The 19,276-nt window shown below is 47.7% G+C and overlaps 1 protein-coding gene across 2 annotated transcripts in view; it reads left to right on the top strand.

Annotated features, from left to right (window-relative positions):
- The first annotated feature begins 9,028 nt into the window (after positions 1-9,028).
- The window catches only part of LOC136581822 (USP6 N-terminal-like protein), a 91,085-nt gene continuing 80,837 nt past the window's right edge, over positions 9,029-19,276 (top strand). Inside the window, exon 1 of one of the 2 annotated variants that reach the window (XM_066582448.1) lies at positions 9,029-9,121. The gene's annotated coding sequence lies outside the window, so the exon portion shown is untranslated. The remainder of the gene's footprint in view (positions 9,122-19,276) is intronic. The other variant, XM_066582447.1, reaches the window with a different exon arrangement.

Raw genomic sequence — 19,276 nt, 5'->3', positions numbered from 1 at the left:
GTTATCAAAGCTCCATGAGGATTTCTACGTCCACGTACTCTGTATAGGGATGGACTTTTATTTTTTCATTTAATTTTTGCCCATGAATTATCACCTACAATACGCAAAACATGGATTTGAGCCTTATTCACACGGCAGTATCTGGGTCAGTATTCTGCATCAGTATTTGTAAGGTTCCTTTTACACAGAACAATAAATCATTGGAACAACCGAATGAGTCTGGGAATAGTTTGCAAATGACTGAAAGATCACCTCTTACACACAACTGGCGAACAACTAATAATTTTTATGCCTGCATAAAAGAAACAATGAACAATAATTCAGGTCACTTATCATTCAATCATTGGCCATGGTTATAGTTCATTTTCTCATGATTCAGTTATTTGAAGAATAATCATTCCATGTAAAAATTAGGTCCCAAAATTAGGAGTAGAACCTACAGAGAAAGTTTGCATTTTTCCTGTGTTTTTGTCCCCTTTTCTACATGAGTATTTTGATCAGTATTTGTAAGCCGAACCTGGAGTGATTAGAAAAAAAGGTTAAGTTTTTAAAGAGCCACTTTTGCGAAAACGCATTTTTTTCATCCCTGCTCCCCTCACCTGATTGCCTGTTACATTCTGGAGGTTCTCCTCTATGTATTCCAGTCACTTCCTTTCATAGAAGCCCCCATGTCTGATGCTTATTAGGCACCATCTTGATGGTAACATTTTTTTTTACTTTCACTTAAAATCAATCACATGGTGCAACAGCATTAGCTGAGGTTATACAGTTTCTGCCTGCAGAGGGGACAGTTTAATTATTATTGCCTTCTGCATTCATCTAAAGAAGCTGCAGACCATAATTATTTAGTCAGGACAATGAGCTGTGATCTCCTTTGTTAGAACTATGTGATGGAAGTTGTGTGATCATCTTTAGTAACTGCGATCATGCTATCATTGAATTTTTGAAAACAAGGGAAGGAAGATCTGAGAAGACTCAAATGTCAAGGTTGGATTTCAGAAACTCAGAAAGAGGGTCGGAAGAATCCAATGGCTGGATGTTCTTAAGGATAGAAATGTGCAAGAAGCTTAGAAAATACTGCAAAATGAGATTTCTAAAGCACAATTGTTAACCCCTAAAAGCAGAAAGAAAGGAAAGCCTTAAAAGAGACCAGGATGGATGAACACAGAACTTAAATACATGCTAAAAATGAAGAAAAATATGTTTATCAAATGGAAAGAGAGGAGCATATCTAAAGAAGACTATAATGCAGTCTGCAGAAACTGTAGGGCAAGTGTCAGAAAAGCTAATAATAAATTGAGGCTTGCAAGAGAGGCCAAAAACAATAGAAAAGTATTTGGGGGAGATGTCAAAAGAAAAGTAAAAAATGCTGTAGGATGTTTACAAGATGAAAATTGATAATTGGTTAAAAATGATGTTAAGAAGGCTCAACTTGTAAATTCCTATTTTGTATCGGTTTTCCCTCCAAAAGATAGCTATAACTGATCTTCCCTGTGCTATTGAAAGAATAAAATAATGCAGGCTGTCTGTAAGCAGAGAGATGGGATAGGAGCATCATTTAGGGTGGATTTAGACGGGAAGAATGTTGGGCAAACTATGCTCGACACTCGTCCCCGCATACACTCGCTCCCGTGCGATTGCACGGGAGCTATTATCGTTGGCTCGCTCACAGAGTGGCTAGCAGGGGGCGGAGAGGCTGCAGGAGATTTAAATCCTTTTGCTCCCCCACCCCTCTCCATTGACTTAACATAGCATCCGTTCAATACTGAACAGCTGCTATTTACACTGAATGGTCATCGTTCAGCTCATCGTCCATCGTTTATGCAGAATAAACAATGGACAGTGAGCTGAACGATCATGAGTATTGAACGGCCGCTATGTTAAGTCAATGGGTAGGTCAACTGGTTTATAACAAACAAGTCATGCCAGACTAATCTAATTTCCTTCTATCACAGACTGGGTTGATCAGGGAAACACAGATATATAGTATATATTGACTTTAGTAAAGCATCTGGCATACTGCTAATGTTTTCTAGAAGGATGGTATGAGATGTGCCAACAACACAAAGCTATGAGGTATAGCTAACACTAGGGAAGAGAGTATTCAAAAAGATCTAGAAAAGCTTTCGCTATCGGCAGCAACTAACAGAATGGTATTTAACAAGGAGAAATGCAAAGTCCTTTATCTGGGCAAGAAAAATGAAGAAAGCACATACAGAATGGGAGGAATTGGGCTAAACAACAGTACATGTGAAAAAGACTTGGGTATACGAATAGATCATAGACTTCATTCGTGGTAATACAACCAGACGCTGTGCAGAGCATCAGGACACGGAGCAGCCTAACACATGGACATCTATTAGGTATTGATTTATGTGATGTGTCTAGATTATGTATTTCTACTCAACCTCTGATTGTAACGTGTAGCTTATGCGTGTTAATTACCCCCTGTTGGAGGTGTGTTTCACTTCCCCCCCCCCCACCTCCCCTTTTTTTCTATTGCACCATTCACTATATAAACTGTGTGTTCATGGCAATGTATTAGGCTTGAAAAAGACTAATATAGTCGAAACGTCGCCATTTTTATGGAGCAATAAATTTAGCTATATGGTTTTCTACACCACTGATGCTGTCGCCTTATTGGGATTTGAGTGAGTACGCTTGGGACTGGAGGTCCGTGGTCCCGTAGGTGGCTTGGCATTTTTCCGGAACCTCTGCACTGATAGTGCATGTATATGGAGTGCTGCGGGACCTTCTCTAAGGAATTCTGACGGCAGCACACACTGATATCACAGTGTGCGCCTGGGATTATTCGGGGTAAAGAATTAGCAGCACTCACCAATCCCAAATATGGGGAGGCTTTTTCCTTTGGTAGGTTACTGCACGCTGCAAAATGGATCGAATCCAAAAGTACACAAATTAAGAGCAAAGAATGACAGCAGATTATGGAGCAGCCTTATGCATCTATGAGGATGCCTCTTTATTCCTCAAATATCACAGACCGCGACGTTTCGACCCTTCACATGTGTCTTTGTCAAGCTGACTAACATTATCACTATGCCTGTTTAAATACATCCAACAACCAATTACCAACACTTACTTAAATCACATATAAATTGCAGGTGTCCAAAAAGTACCTCCATGTATGAATGAACTCAAGTGCTCCATGCCTCCACATCAGAATGGCTGCTCAGCTGGCGCCCCACAATGCTCACAGCGCATGCGTGGATGTAGGCAGAACGCGCAATGCCAATTTTATCATCATCGAGCATGTGCGGGAATACACAGTCTTGCGCCATCCTCGTGTCATCGCCTGTATCCTAGCAACCAGGGACTCATCGGAGGGTGCCACTGATCCAGTCAGTATTGCGCATGTGTGAAAGGAGACAAAGTCTCCGCATCATCCTACGTGACATAACGGGAGAATTCCTGTGGGACCTCACATCTACATGCCTTCCCCGGATCAGAGTACACACTCCATAAGCACAGCGCCGACCAACCCATTTCATACTCTCTCAATGGTAGCGCTAATTCCATTTACTATATGATCAATACAAGACCTAATCTTTGAAAGAAGCATTTCATAACAACATGTTGCAGGGCTAAGTAGAAAATGCTTACTGAGCTAATTTTGACCAAATCCGGACCGTTCTAAATGGTCCTGGATATTAGAATCAAAAATAAGCATCAAACTAACCATGATGAGCCCAGAGAATATTGACCAGAGGTTATGTTACCATGTTTTTACACCATGTGATAACCACATGAATTTTATCACTGTCCCCGTTTTGATATGAGCATGGGTCTTAGAAGACTAGAATAATCCATCATGTATCACTACATATGTCTTTTTAAATACTTTTGATTCTTTATTGAAATTGTAACAAATGTGATATTAGTGCATAATGCAGAAATAAAACCATTTCAGCAAAACAGTAATTATTTTCATTTCTCCATGACAGTGAGTGCTTCTATAGAAACGCAGATCAGATGCTCAATTACAGACAAGAGAACAATATAGAGCACGGGAGCAGGCACACCAGAGGAGCATAATGCCCATAGATTTAATGACAATTGGGACACCTACAAAAAAGCAAACAAACAAACTTAAAGGGGTTGTCCCGCGCCGAAACGGAGCCCCATTGAGAAGAGAAGAAGACCCGGACTGCGCAAGCGCGTCTAATTTGGCCATTAGACGGCGAAAATTAGACGGCAACCATGGAGACGAGGACGCCAGCAACGGAGCAGGTAAGTGAATAACTTTTTATAACTTCTGTATGGCTCATAATTAATGCACAATGTACATTACAAAGTGCATTAATATGGCCATACAGAAGTGTATAGACCCACTTGCTGCCGCGGGACAACCCCTTTAAAAACACATATAAAGTATATAAATATACACTAAAATCAGTAGAAGAAGCGGCTAAGATTACTGAAAAAGTAGCGTACTGTATTCCAAATTAAGGCCCTGGGGTGCAAACGTATCAAGATTAAAGATCCAGCTGGCCTCTCTTTTTCAATAATTTGGCCTGGTCACCACCACGAATACTATATGGAACATGGTCTATTACCCTGGATTGTGTGCACCTGGGATCAGCGCCAGCAGCAGCGCCGAGCAGAGCAACAGCGGCACTTCAACGAGGAGAAGGGGTAACCATATGGGTCTCAGGGGGGGCACTATTACTACTGGGCCTGATATAGGGAATACTATTGGGCCGCTGTGGGGTGTCACTATCACCGCTTGGGTTGCTGTGGGGTGTCACTATTACCGCTGGGGCCGCTCTGCAGGGGGGTTACTATTATTACTGGGGCAGCTCTGGAGGGGGGGGGTCACTATTATTACTGGGGCAGCTCTGGATGGGGGGGTCACTATTATTACTGGGGCAGCTCTGGAGGGGGGGGGGTCACTATTATTACTGAGGCAGCTCTGGAGGGGGGGGGTCACTATTACTGGGGCAGCTCTGGAGAGGGGGGGGTCGCTATTATTGCTGGGGCAGCTCTGGAGGGGGGGTCGCTATTGCTGGGGCAGCTCTGGAGGGGGGGTCGCTATTATTGCTGGGGCAGCTCTGGAGGGGGGTATCGCTATTATTACTGGGGCAGCTCTGGAGCGGGGGTAGCGCTATTATTACTGGGGCAGCTCTGGAGCGGGGGTAGCGCTATTATTACTGGGGCAGCTCTGGAGCGGGGGTAGCGCTATTATTACTGGGGCAGCTCTGGAGCGGGGGTTCTCGCTATTACTGGGGCAGCTCTGGAGGGGGGGTCACTATTATTACTGGGGCAGCTCTGGAGGGGGGGTCACTATTATTACTGGGGCAGCTCTGGAGGGGGGGTCACTATTATTACTGGGGCAGCTCTGGAGGGGGGGTCACTATTATTACTGGGGCAGCTCTGGAGGGGGGGTCACTATTATTACTGGGGCAGCTCTGGAGGGGGGGTCACTATTATTACTGGGGCAGCTCTGGAGGGGGGGGGGTCACTATTATTACTGGGGCAGCTCTGGAGGGGGGGGGGTCACTATTACTGGGGCAGCTCTGGAGGGGGGGTCACTATTATTACTGGGGCAGCTCTGGAGGGGGGGGTCACTATTATTACTGGGGCAGCTCTGGAGGGGGGGGGTCACTATTATTACTGGGGCAGCTCTGGAGGGGGGGTCACTATTATTACTGGGGCAGCTCTGGAGGGGGGGGGGGTCACTATTATTACTGGGGCAGCTCTGGAGGGGGGGGGGTCACTATTATTACTGGGGCAGCTCTGGAGGGGGGGGGTCACTATTATTACTGGGGCAGCTCTGGAGGGGGGGTCACTATTATTACTGGGGCAGCTCTGGAGGGGGGGGGGGTCACTATTACTGGGGCAGCTCTGGAGGGGGGGTCACTATTATTACTGGGGCAGCTCTGGAGGGGGGGTCACTATTATTACTGGGGCAGCTCTGGAGGGGGGGTCACTATTATTACTGGGGCAGCTCTGGAGGGGGGGGTCACTATTATTACTGGGGCAGCTCTGGAGGGGGGGGGGGTCACTATTATTACTGGGGCAGCTCTGGAGGGGGGGGTCACTATTATTACTGGGGCAGCTCTGGAGGGGGGGGTCACTATTATTACTGGGGCAGCTCTGGAGGGGGGGTCACTATTATTACTGGGGCAGCTCTGGAGGGGGGGGGTCACTATTACTGGGGCAGCTCTGGAGGGGGGGTCACTATTATTACTGGGGCAGCTCTGGAGGGGGGGGGGTCACTATTATTACTGGGGCAGCTCTGGAGGGGGGGGTCACTATTATTACTGGGGCAGCTCTGGAGGGGGGGGGTCACTATTATTACTGGGGCAGCTCTGGAGGGGGGGGGTCACTATTATTACTGGGGCAGCTCTGGAGGGGGGGGTCACTATTATTACTGGGGCAGCTCTGGAGGGGGGGGTCACTATTATTACTGGGGCAGCTCTGGAGGGGGGGGTCACTATTATTACTGGGGCAGCTCTGGAGGGGGGGGTCACTATTACTGGGGCAGCTCTGGAGGGGGGGGGGGTCACTATTATTACTGGGGCAGTTCTAGAGGGGGGGGTCACTATTATTACTGGGGCAGCTCTAGAGGGGGGGGGTCACTATTATTACTGGGGCAGCTCTGGAGGGGGGGGGGTCACTATTATTACTGGGGCAGCTCTGGAGGGGGGGGGTCACTATTATTACTGGGGCAGCTCTAGAGGGGGTGGTCACTATTATTACTGGGGCAGCTCTGGAGGGGGGGGTCACTATTATTACTGGGGCAGCTCTGGAGGGGGGGGGTCACTATTATTACTGGGGCAGCTCTGGAGGGGGGGGGTCACTATTATTACTGGGGCAGCTCTGGAGGGGGGGGGGGTCACTATTATTACTGGGGCAGCTCTGGAGGGGGGGGGGTCACTATTATTACTGGGGCAGCTCTGGAAGGGGGGGTCACTATTATTACTGGGGCAGCTCTGGAGGGGGGGGTCACTATTATTACTGGGGCAGCTCTGGAGGGGGGGGGTCACTTATTACTGGGGCAGCTCTGGAGGGGGGGGGTCACTATTACTGGGGCAGCTCTGGAGGGGGGGGGTCACTATTATTACTGGGGCAGCTCTGGAGGGGGGGTCACTATTATTACTGGGGCCGGTCTGAGGGGGGTCACTATTATTACTGGGGCCACTTTGGGGGAGTCAGTATCACTGCTGGGGTATGTCTGCATGTGGTGGAAATGCTGCAGAACGTCCTCAGCGGAAATTTCCGTGGCAAATTCCGCAGCATCTCTCCATTCAAAAAGCAGTCTAAATTTGCACTCCATTTTAAAAAGGCCGTTTCCTTTTTATGACTGAGGTAAAATCATATTTTGTGATAAGCCCCGCCCTCTGATGTGTTGGCACTTTGCAATAAATAAGTGGGTTTTGGGTGGCAGTTTGGGCACTTTGTCTCTAAAAGGTTGGGCTGCCACAGTGCAGAGGGATCAGCCCTATTCTCCTTTGCACAAGGAAAGACTAGAAGCAATGGTATGAAACTGAAAGGGAGGAAACAAAAATTGGATATTAGAAAAAACTTTCTGACAGTGAGGGTGATCGATGAGTGGAACAGGTTACCACGGGAGGTGGTGAGTTCTCCTCCAATGGAAGTCTACAAACAGAGGCTGGACAAACATCTGTTTTGGGATGATTTAGTGAATTTTGAGCAGGGTGTTGGATCAGATGACCCTGGAGGTTCCTTTCAACTCTACCAGTCTATGATTGGAGTGTCAATGTTCCCCTCTAGGCAATTTCTGTGGTAGGGTCCATGTAATAGCATCACACAGACTACTGACTAGAAACTGAACACACAATCCCAAGTAAATCTGAGTTAGTCAGAATTGAGATCACGTGACCATCTGAGAAGAAAGAGGCCAGGAGTTATAGATAGAAAGGAATAACTAACCAAAGTAACACTAGCTCACTTATATTTACTGTGAGGATTGCTACATAACGAACAATAATGGCCTTTTAATGGAACCATTTTCATCTGTCCCCTAATTTTCAACTTCTGTCTTATAGATCACTATGTAGACAAAGATGATCTGTACAATCATTTGTGTATTAATTGTTTTACAAATCCAAATTAAGTAATGCATTTTGCATCTATAGTTCTAGTTCTGAGAAACCATTGTATTCTCATGAGAACAAGTAATGTTAAAAAGATGAAAATAAATAAATGCATTTTTCTGTTTTCCATTACTTAATGTTTGAAGCTTCGAATAAGGAACTCCTGGCTTGTCTCCCATGTTCTAAACATACATCTATTTGCTTTTCTTTTTAGGCGTGTATTTATTTTTATCCAAACTTGAAAAAAAAAGGGTGAGGTTTTTTTTCCTTGAGAGAAATGGGGTTTCTAAGATTAGAATTTTCCAAAGAATCTTGAGTCTATTTTTATGGTGGAAATGTCCTATTGGTTTCAAGTTGAATACATATGAAACATTGTATATTAATAATTACTGAAAGAAATACAATTATGAAAAAGTTCTTAAAAATGCATTTACCTTTTATGGCAATGTATACTATTACAACCAATTTTTTTTAGTTGTCCCAATGAATGTAAAATTAAATCCATGTGTCTCCTTGGTAACAGACAATAAATATGTTCTATGTAGGTTGATCCTGCAGTCATACTCTATTCCATCTGTCCCCTACTTCTTCCCAACCAACCATTTGTATGTTAGCATAAAATTAGAAAGTGATGGAATAGAGTAAGACTGCAGCATCAGACTATTTCAGTATACCTGAATATATTTGTTGTCTATCTCCATGGGGACACGTAGGACTACATCAGAGCTTTCAAAGCGAAACTCTTAAGAATTTAGAATTAAAGCCTTTTTTATAGTTGCAAATTTTTAGATGCATTAGGCTAAAAAAATGATTGTAACAGTATACATAACCTTTAAAACTCTGGCAGGTTGGTGTTGATGATATAAATAAGTTATCTTATAGACTGTCAACTTCTTGGGGAATGAGCAAAAAAATATTATCTACATTTGTTTTTGTTTCCTCTTTAATTTAGGGCACCTTGGAGTTTCTTCAGAGTTCCAGTATTGTCTGTATACCACTACTAGCCACCAATTCTCTTTATGGACAGCAATAAACAAGCATAGGTATGTGATACATTTTACCATTACACTTAGGCTGGGTTCACACTGGGCGTATTCCCGCCGGAAATCCCACGGTTTGGCCGCAGCAAAATCCGTGAGATTTCCGCCGGGAGAACCGCCGCGGAAAAACCCACGGCGGCCTTGAAGCGGCCCGGCCGCTCGCTCTTCCGCTGCGGCCGGCGCTCCCATAGAGGAGAGCGCGGCCGCGGCGGAAATAAAAAAAAATTAGGCATGCTGCATATTCTGAAACCGCGGCTGCCGCAGCCGCGGTTCCGGCCTGACTTACCGCAGCGGATTGGCCGTCCCGTGTGGACGAGATTTCTGAGAAATCTCGTCCTCATGGCTGGCTAATGCCGAGATTAGCGGCCACAGGTGGATTTGCCGCAGCGGAATTTCCGTGGCAAATCCGCCCTGTGTGAACCCAGCCTTAAGATTCTGTATCATGATCTGATGCTTACAGGACATTGTGTATATCTCCACTACAGAGACCTTCAAATGACGTAATGTTACGATAAATCCTTGTTGACCTAGAAGAGAGCAAAAGTCAACTGTAAAGAGAATTGACCAATTTTTCTATATAATAAAAAAAATGGCATTGGCAATTGGACAGCTTTTTTCATCAAACTTCTACTTTATGATTACCTGCATAGCAATAAATGGGCTTGGTCCCAGCACTTTTTCTGTGCAAAAAGGGGCTCTTGGGACTTAAGGGGTTTCTCAAATATTAATTACAAATTAAGTTACAGAGCATTGAATAGCTCTTGCACTACTTTGCACTCAAGTTAGCAATACACAAGGGGTACGTCTGACAGTTATCTCTCTTGATCCATCCTTAAGGGCCTTTTAGACGGGACGACTGTTGGGCAAATGATGCCCGACACTCGTCCCCGCACATACTAGTTCCCGTGCAGCAGCACGGGCGTGAGGACACACAGGAATGAGTGTCGGGCATCGTTTGCCCAACATTCGTCCTGTTTAATCCCACATGTACACTTAGCTCAGTGGAAAGTACAAGTGTACATTAGGGGAGCTGATAAAGCCACTGCCAGATAGTCCTGTCAGGGCCTCAGCTTCCCAAGAAGAAAAAATATGGTATGTTGAAATCCAAAAGCATGATCCTTATCTCTCCCCAACATTTTCTGTCGAGGAAGAGTTGGGAGGCCCTCACATACATTAGAGTTCTTCTACATGGGACGATTGTAAGGCGCTCAACAATTATTGTTACTGTGCTTTCACACAGGAGCTATAGTTGTTCAGCGAATGGAATCGGAGCACACCAGAGATTTCTTCTTGCCATCACCCTTAATTCATAGTGAACACACAATCCTTCATCTATGAACGACTGCCTGTTTACACTAAGCGAGATGTTGCTTATTAGCTGCTTTGTTTCACTGAGCTGAAACAAAGTGACTACTTACTTATGGATGATTTTTCGCTCAGTACCCTGTCTGGTTCTGCTTTTACACAGGATGGCTGTCTATCTAACTAGCTAATTTTTATTTCAGGTGATGTCCGGCCCATGTAAAAATACCCTTCAATGGCCAGTCAGTCCTGCTGAAATCAGTGGGTTTGGTCGGTTTATGTTTCTGTTATGTATGGACACCTATAGAAACTCTAACTACTGTTAAACTAGAGAGTTCTTCACCACTGTAAGTGCAGAGTGTGCAAACATACATCAGACTACTATCTACAGCTGTAAATTCTGATCGGTCAAACATATGCCAATCCACCTTGGGCAAGGTTGTAGCTTAGTGTTTTTTATATACTAGAAAATGGTTTTCTAGTATAGTGCGAGTGCGATTTTTTTTTTCTTTTTTTTTTTCCCCTGCATATGTGAGTAGTTTTTATATGAATACCACCTCGGATCACTACAGGGAAGTAGCTGCTATGGGAGACATCGCACTTGTGTGCACCTAGCGTGCGGTGCTATGCTTCCACCAGCCCCATTGAAAACAGTGGGCGATATGAGAGCGCGCCCAAAATATGAAGCTTGACAGAGAAAGAGAGGAGGTTATGGTCCGAGAGTGGGAGAGGGGATTTGGTGAAGTGGGAAGCAGAACAGAGACTAAGGAAGACCTGATCACGAGTATTGCCATCCTTGTGAGTGGGGGAGGCTGTGAGTTGTGAGAGACCATGGGAGGAGGTGAGCGATAGAGGCTGAGAGGGAGATGGGGAGTTGGGGTCACTTGTGGGGATGTTAAAATCACCTAAGATGAGGGTTGAAATTTTGCAGGATAGGAAGTGGGGGAGCCAGGCAGCAAAGTGGTCCAGAAACAGGCAGGGAGCACCTGGGGGCAGTAGATAACTGCTACTTGCATGGACAGCAGACGGAAAAGTGGAATATGTACCTCAAATGATGGAAAAGTGAGTGAGGGTAGGAGGGGGATGACCTGGTAGGTACATTTCGAGAAGAGAAGAGCACCTACTCCTTCTCCATACCTGTTTTCCGATCTTGGGGTATGGGAGAACTTCAGGCCGTTATAAAACAATGCAGCAGGGGATGCCCTGTCAAACTGCTGTATCCACGTTTCTATGGGAGCTAGCAGATTTTAGAGATTTGCAGTAAAAAAAATTTGTGTATGTTGGGGAGTTTATTGCATGTTGACTGGAAGTTGCAGAGCGCACATCTAGATATTGTATCCTAATAAAAGAATAAGGCTCTTTTCTAGAGATGAGCGAGCACCAAAATGCTCGGGTGCTCGTTACTCGGGACGAAATTTTCGCAATGCTCGAGGGTTCATTTCGAATAACGAACCCCATTGAAGTCAATGGGCGACCCGAGCATTTTTGTATTTCGCCGATGCTCGCTAAGGTTTCCATGTGTGAAAATCTGGGCAATTCAAGAAAGTGATGGGAACGACACAGCAACGGATAGGGCAGGCGAGGGGCTACATGTTGGGCTGCATCTCAAGTTCACAGGTCCCACTATTAAGCCACAATACCGGCAAGAGTGGGCCCCCCCCCCTCCCAACAACTTTTACTTCTGAAAAGCCCTCATTAGCATGGCATACCTTAGCTAAGCACCACACTACCTACAACAAAGCACAATCACTGCCTGCATGACACTCTGCTGCCACTTCTCCTGGGTTACATGCTGCCCAACCCCCATCCCCCCTGCACGACGCAGTGTCCACAGCGCACACCAAACTGTCCCTGCGCAGCCTTCAGCTGCACTCATGCCACACCACCCTCATGTCTATTTATAAGTGCGTCTGCCATGAGGAGGAACTGCAGGCACACACTGCAGAGGGTTGGCACGGCTAGACAGCGACCCTCTTTAAAAGTGGTGGGGCGATAGCCCACAATGCTGTACAGAAGCAATGAGAAATATAATCCTGTGCCACCGCCATCAGGAGCTGCACACGTGGGCATAGCAATGGGGAACCTATGTGCCACACACTATTCATTCTGTCAAGGTGTCTGCATGCCCCAGTCAGACTGGTAATATGTACCTTAACAGTAACCGCGTTGGTGGTAATGGGGTGGTGACTGCGGACCTAGTAGCGCGGTTTTATTTTGTTGGTTTTCGGAATGTGGCCAGGATTAAGTTGGCCGTGGCGGGGGATGTTTTAGAGGCACTACGTGTCCTCTCCACGTGTCCGTGGTTATATGCACCTTAACAGTAACCGCGTTGGTGGTAATGTGGTGGTGACTGCAGACCTAGTAGTGCGGTTTTATTTTGTTGGTTTTCGGAATGTGGCCAGGATTAAGTGGGCCGTGGCGGGAGGATGGTGGGGGGGCTCTCTTGTTGTGTCGGTAAAGGTGAAATTCTTGGACTGCCACCAGACGAACCAATGCAAAGGCATTTGCCAAGAATGTTTTCATTGTTGGAGGAGGATGGGGATGTTTTTGAGGCACTATGTGTCCTCTCCATGTGTCCGTGGTTATATGCACCTTAACAGTAACCGCGTTGGTGGGAAATGGCCTCGTTGCCATCATGTCTTTGGGAAGCCTCTGTTTCCACACCCCAGAGACATACCATTAGCAGCGGTATAGGCAGAGCCCATAATTCGTAACATTTCAGCCGTAGCATTAGGACAGGCCCCACTAACATATCACTAGCAGCATTATAGGGGGAGCACAGTCTTAGTTCCATTTCAGTAATAGTAGCACTCAAGACAGGCCCCAGTAACAATTCCGAAGCAGCAGTATAGTGGGAGCGCAGTCTTCGTTCCATTTCAGTAATAGTAGCACTCAAGACAGGCACCAGTAACAATTCCGAAGCAGCAGTATAGGAGGAGCATAGTCTAAGTTCCATTTAAGTAATAGTAGCAGCCTACACAGGCCCCAGGAACAATTCCGAAGCAGCAGTATAGTGGGAGCGCAGTCTTAGTTCCATTTCAGTAGCTGCAGTATAGCCAAGGCCCAAGTTACATTTATGTAGCTAAAGTGTAGGCCAACCCCACACACCTTTCTGTACCATGAGTGCAGGCGAAGAACATAGAAATTGCTATGATTACACTGTAGGTGAGGGCCCAAAAAAATTGGTGTACCAACATTACTAATGTACCTCAGTAAAAATTGGCCATGCCCAACCAAGATGGCAGGTGAAACCCATTAATCGCTTTGGTTAATGTGGCTTAAGTGGTAACTAGGCCTGGAGGCAGCCCAGTTTAACGAAAAATTGTTTCAAGTTAAAGTTCCAACGCTTTTAAGAGCATTGAAACGTATAAAAAAATTTTAGAAAAATTATATGAGTGAGCCTTGTGGCCCTAAGAAAAATTGCCCGTTCAGCGTGATTACGTGAGGCTTCAGGAGGAGGAGCAGGAGGAGGAGGAGGAATATTATACACAGATTGATGAAGCAGAAATGTCCCCGTTTTGGATGGTGAGAGAGAACGATGCTTCCATCCGCGGGTGCAGCCTACGTATTGCTTAGGAATCGCTGCTGTCCGCTGGTGGAGAAGAGAAGTCTGGGGAAATCCAGGCTTTGTTCATCTTGATGAGTGTTAGCCTGTCGGCACTGTCGGTTGACAGGCGGGTACGCTTATCTGTGATGATTCCCCCAGCCGCACTAAACACCCTCTCCGACAAGACGCTAGCCGCAGGACAAGCAAGCACCTCCAGGGCATACAGCGCTAGTTCAGGCCACGTGTCCAGCTTCGACACCCAGTAGTTGTAGGTGGCAGAGGCGTCACGGAGGACGGTCGTGCGATCGGCTACGTACTCCCTCACCATCCTTTTACAGTGCTCCCGCCGACTCAGCCTTGACTGGGGAGCGGTGACACAGTCTTGGTGGGGAGCCATAAAGCTGTCCAGGCCCTTAAAGACTGTTGCACTGCCTGGGCTGTACATGCTGCTCGATCTCCGCACCTCCCCTGCTACCTGGCCCTCGGAACTGCGCCTTCTGCCACTAGCGCTGTCGGATGGGAATTTTACCATCAGCTTGTCCGCCAGGGTCCTGTGGTATAGCAACACTCTCGAACCCCTTTCCTCTTCGGGAATGAGAGTGGGAAGGTTCTCCTTATAGCGTGGGTTGAGCAGTGTGTACACCCAGTAATCCGTAGTGGCCAGAATGCGTGTAACGCGAGGGTCACGAGAAAGGCATCCTAACATGAAGTCAGCCATGTGTGCCAGGGTACCTGTATGCAACACATGGCTGTCCGCACTAGGAAGATCACTTTCAGGATCCTCCTCCTCCTCCTCCTCCTCAGGCCATACACGCTGAAATGATGACAGGCAAGCAGCATGGGTACCGTCAGCAGTGGGCCAAGCTGTCTCTTCCCCCTCCTCCTCATCCTCCTCATGCTCCTCCTCCTCCTCCTCCTGAACGCGCTGAGATATAGACAGGAGGGTGCTCTGACTGTCCAGCGACATACTGTCTTCCCCCGGCTCTGTTTCCGAGCGCAAAGCGGCTGCCTTTATGCTTTGCAGGGAACTTTTCAAGATGCATAGCAGAGGAATGGTGACGCTAATGATTGCAGCATCGCCGCTCACCACCTGGGTAGACTGCTCAAAGTTTCGAAGGACCTGGCAGATGTCTGCCAACCAGGCCCACTCTTCTGAAAATAATTGAGGAGGCTGACTCCCACTGCGCCGCCCATGTTGGAGTTGGTATTCCACTATAGCTCTACGCTGCTCATAGAGCCTGGCCAACATGTGGAGCGCAGAGTTCCACCGTGTGGGCACGTCGCACAGCAGTCGGTGCACTGGCAGATTAAACCGATGTTGCAGTGTCCGCAGGGTGGCAGCGTCCGTGTGGGACTTGCGGAAATGTGCGCAGAGCCGGCGCACCTTTCCGAGCAGGTCTGACAAGCGTGGGTAGCTTTTCAGAAAGCGCTGAACCACCAAATTAAAGACGTGGGCCAGGCATGGCACGTGCGTGAGGCTGCCGAGCTGCAGAGCCGCCACCAGGTTACGGCCGTTGTCGCACACGAGCATGCCCGGTTGGAGGCTCAGCGGCGCAAGCCAGCGGTCGGTCTGCTCTGTCAGACCCTGCAGCAGTTCGTGGGCCGTGTGCCTCTTCTCTCCTAAGCTGAGTAGTTTCAGCACGGCCTGCTGACGCTTGCCCACCGCTGTGCTGCCACGCCGCGCGACACCGACTGCTGGCGACGTGCTGCTGCTGCTGACACATCTTGATTGCGAGACAGAGGTTGCGGAGGAGGAGGAGGAGGAGGGTGCTTTAGTGGAGGAAGCATACACCGCCGCAGATACCAGCACCGAGCTGGGGCCCGCAATTCTGGGGGTGGGTAGGACGTGAGCGGTCCCAGGCTCTGACTCTGTCCCAGCCTCCACTAAATTCACCCAATGTGCCGTCAGGGAGATGTAGTGGCCCTGGCCGCCTGTGCTTGTCCACGTGTCCGTTGTTAAGTGGACCTTGGCAGTAACCGCGTTGGTGAGGGCGCGTACAATGTTGCGGGAGACGTGGTCGTGCAGGGCTGGGACGGCACATCGGGAAAAGTAGTGGTGACTGGGAACTGAGTAGCGCGGGGCCGCCGCCGCCATCATACTTTTGAAGGACTCCGTTTCCACAACCCTATACGGCAGCATCTCAAGGCTGATAAATTTGGCTATGTGGACGGTTAACGCTTGAGCGTGCGGGTGCGTGGCGGCGTACTTGCGCTTGCGCTCAAACACTTGCGCTAGCGACGGCTGGACGGTGCGGTGCGAGACATTGGTGGATGGGCCCGAAAACAGCGGAGGTGAGGGTGTGGGTGCAGGCCAGGAGACGGTAGTGCCTGTGTCCTCAGAGCGGGGTTGGATCTCAGTGGCAGGTTGGGGCACAGGGGGAGAGGCAGCGGTGCAAACCGGAGGCGGTGAACGGCCTTCGTCCCACCTTGTGGGGTGCTTGGCCATCATATGTCTGCGCATGCTGGTGGTGGTGAGGCTGTTGGTGGTGGCTCCCCGGCTGATCTTGGCGCGACAAAGGTTGCACACCACTGTTCGTCGGTCGTCAGGCGTCTCTGTGAAAAACTGCCAGACCTTAGAGCACCTCGGCCTCTGCAGGGTGGCATGGCGCGAGGGGGCGCTTTGGGAAACAGTTGGTGGATTATTCGGTCTGGCCCTGCCTCTACCCCTGGACACCGCACTGCCTCTTGCAACCTGCCCTGCTGCTGCCCGTGCCTTCCCCTCTGAAGACCTGTCCTGTGTAGGCGTTGCACACCAGGTGGGGTCAGTCACCTCATCGTCCTGCTGCTCTTCCTCCGAATCCTCTGTGCGCTCCTCCCTCGGACTTACTGCCCTTACTACTACCTCACTGCAAGACAACTGTGTCTCATCGTCATCGTCCTCCTCACCCACTGAAAGGTCTTGAGACAGTTGCTGGAAGTCCCCAGCCTCATCCCCCGGACCCCGGGAACTTTCGAATGGTTGGGCATCAGTGACGATAAACTCCTCTGCTTGGAGAGGAACCACTGCTGCCCAATCTGAGCAGGGGCCCGAGAACAGTTCCTGGGAGTCTGCCCGCTCCTGAGCATGTGTCATTGTAGTGGAGTGAGGAGGCTGCGAGGAAGGAGGAGTAGCAGCCAGAGGATTTGGATTTGCAGCACTGGACGGCGCAGAACTGTGGGTGGATGATAGCTTGCTCGAAGCACTTTCTGCCATCCACGACAGGACCTGCTCACACTGCTCATTTTCTAATAAAGGTCTCCCGCGTGGACCCATTAATTGGGCGATGAATGTGGGGACGCCAGAAACGTGCCTCTCTCCTAATCGCGCAGCAGTCGGCTGCGACACACCTGGATCAGGAGCTCGCCCTGTGCCCACACCCTCACTTGGGCCTACGCGTCCTCGGCCACGTCCACGTCCTCTAGGCTTACCCCTACCCCTCAGCATGCTGTATTACCTGTGATTTCCCAGGCAGCAAATAAATTGGCGCAAGCCTGCAGGACAAATAAAATTTTTCCCTTTTTGGGAAACGGAGGGCCCACTGACTATATTCAATCAATAATATGTCTTCTGGCCCTGCCTACACAATTCTCTCCCTGTAGTATTACTGCAAGGCGCAATGCTCTGCAGACAGCCGATTTTGAAAAGAAAAAAATATGGAACACTGCTAACAGCAGCCTGCACAGTACTGCACACGGATAGATGTGGCCCTAAGAAGGACCGTTGGGGTTCTTGAAGCCTACACTCACTCCTAACACTCCCTACCTAACCACCACTTCTGTCCCTGTAGTATTACTGCAAGGCGCAATGCTCTGCAGACTGCCGATTTTGAAAAAAAAAAATTTGTGCAACACTGCTAACAGCACCCTCCACAGTACTGCACACGGATAGATGTGGCTCTGAGAAGGACCGTTGGGGTTCTTGAAGCCTACACTCACTCCTAACACTCTCCCTACAGCACCACCAGCAGCAGCACTTTCCCTCAGCTAACTCAGTCACAAGGCATCTGAGGCGAGCCGCGGGAGGGGCCGACTTTTATACTCGGGTGACATCTGATCTCCCCAGCCACTCACAGCAGGGGGGTGGTATAGGGCTTGAACGTCACAGGGGAAAGTTGTAATGCCTTCCCTGTCTTTCAATTGGCCAGAAAAGCGCGCTAACGTCTCAGAGATGAAAGTGAAAGTAACCCGAACATCGCGTGGTACTCGTTACGCGTAACGAGCATCCCGAACACCCTAATATTCGCACGAATATCAAGCTCGGACGAGTACGTTCGCTCATCTCTACTCTTTTCCTATATCTGGATTTATTGAGTAACGCTGTCTAAAAGTTAGATAATGCAAAGTTAGACTAGACGGTCTTAAAATCTGCCAAATTTATCATAGTGGCTCTGCTGACTAATACATTCGTTGAATTTTAAGACTGTCTAGTCTAAGTTTAGAAACTTATTAGTTGGCTTAGTTTGCACAAAAAATTGTACTAAAATTATAGCGCAATTCGCAGCAATTTGGTACAATTTACACAATGCCCCTTTTTCAAACAAGTCAGAAAAACTGTGAGAAACTGTCTAAAAACATATAGTAAATGTGGGGCAAAGCGTGTAATACAGTTTCTGGTGTAATTTGCTCCAGGAAACTCTCGGATTTTGAATAGTGAATCTAAGCCCCATCGTTTTTGCAATCCAGAGTTGGCTCTGTCCTGAGCTCCGGCTTTGATGCAGATATCTGCACAAGGGCGAAATTAGGTGAGCCTTAGACCTCTTTATTCTGCATTTAGTCTCCATTTCACTAGGTTTCTATCCTTGATACTTTTCTATCCAGTTTAAAAAAAACTGACAAGATCAACACTTTTCTATCCAACTGTAAAGACAGGGAAGGAAACCATAGAATACAAAACAATGGTAGCACACCATTTATGTAGACTATGCTTGTAGATGGTGCAGAGTCCTGAAGTCCCACTGCCAGAACCACAAGTCTATATGATATTAGGAAAAGGACAACAAATCCTTATTAGGGTTGTAAATTTCTTCTGAATCTGTAAAAACTGCAAATGTAAAACAAAGGGCTATACCCCTACAACGTTGTTGTCTTATTGTTTCATAACTGGAGTCTTGATTAACCCTTTAAGGCCCAGGCAGTTTTGTATCTTAAGGACCAGACACATTTTAGGGGTTTTACCCACGTGGTAGTTTTATTGCCCTATTTTTTTCCTACAGCTACCAAAATTGTTTTTGCTGCGGTTTTTTTTTCCCATGACACATAGGCCTATTGTTTAATATCTTTTTCACTGACTTTTATTTCAGTTTTTTTAGTTTTATTGGGGGTAAAAAAAA

Source organism: Eleutherodactylus coqui, chromosome 11 (genome assembly GCF_035609145.1).
Source record: "Eleutherodactylus coqui strain aEleCoq1 chromosome 11, aEleCoq1.hap1, whole genome shotgun sequence".
NCBI classification, from domain to species: Eukaryota; Metazoa; Chordata; class Amphibia; order Anura; family Eleutherodactylidae; genus Eleutherodactylus; species Eleutherodactylus coqui.
Note: the sequence above shows the minus strand (reverse complement) of the source record. Positions and strands in the feature narration are given on the sequence as shown.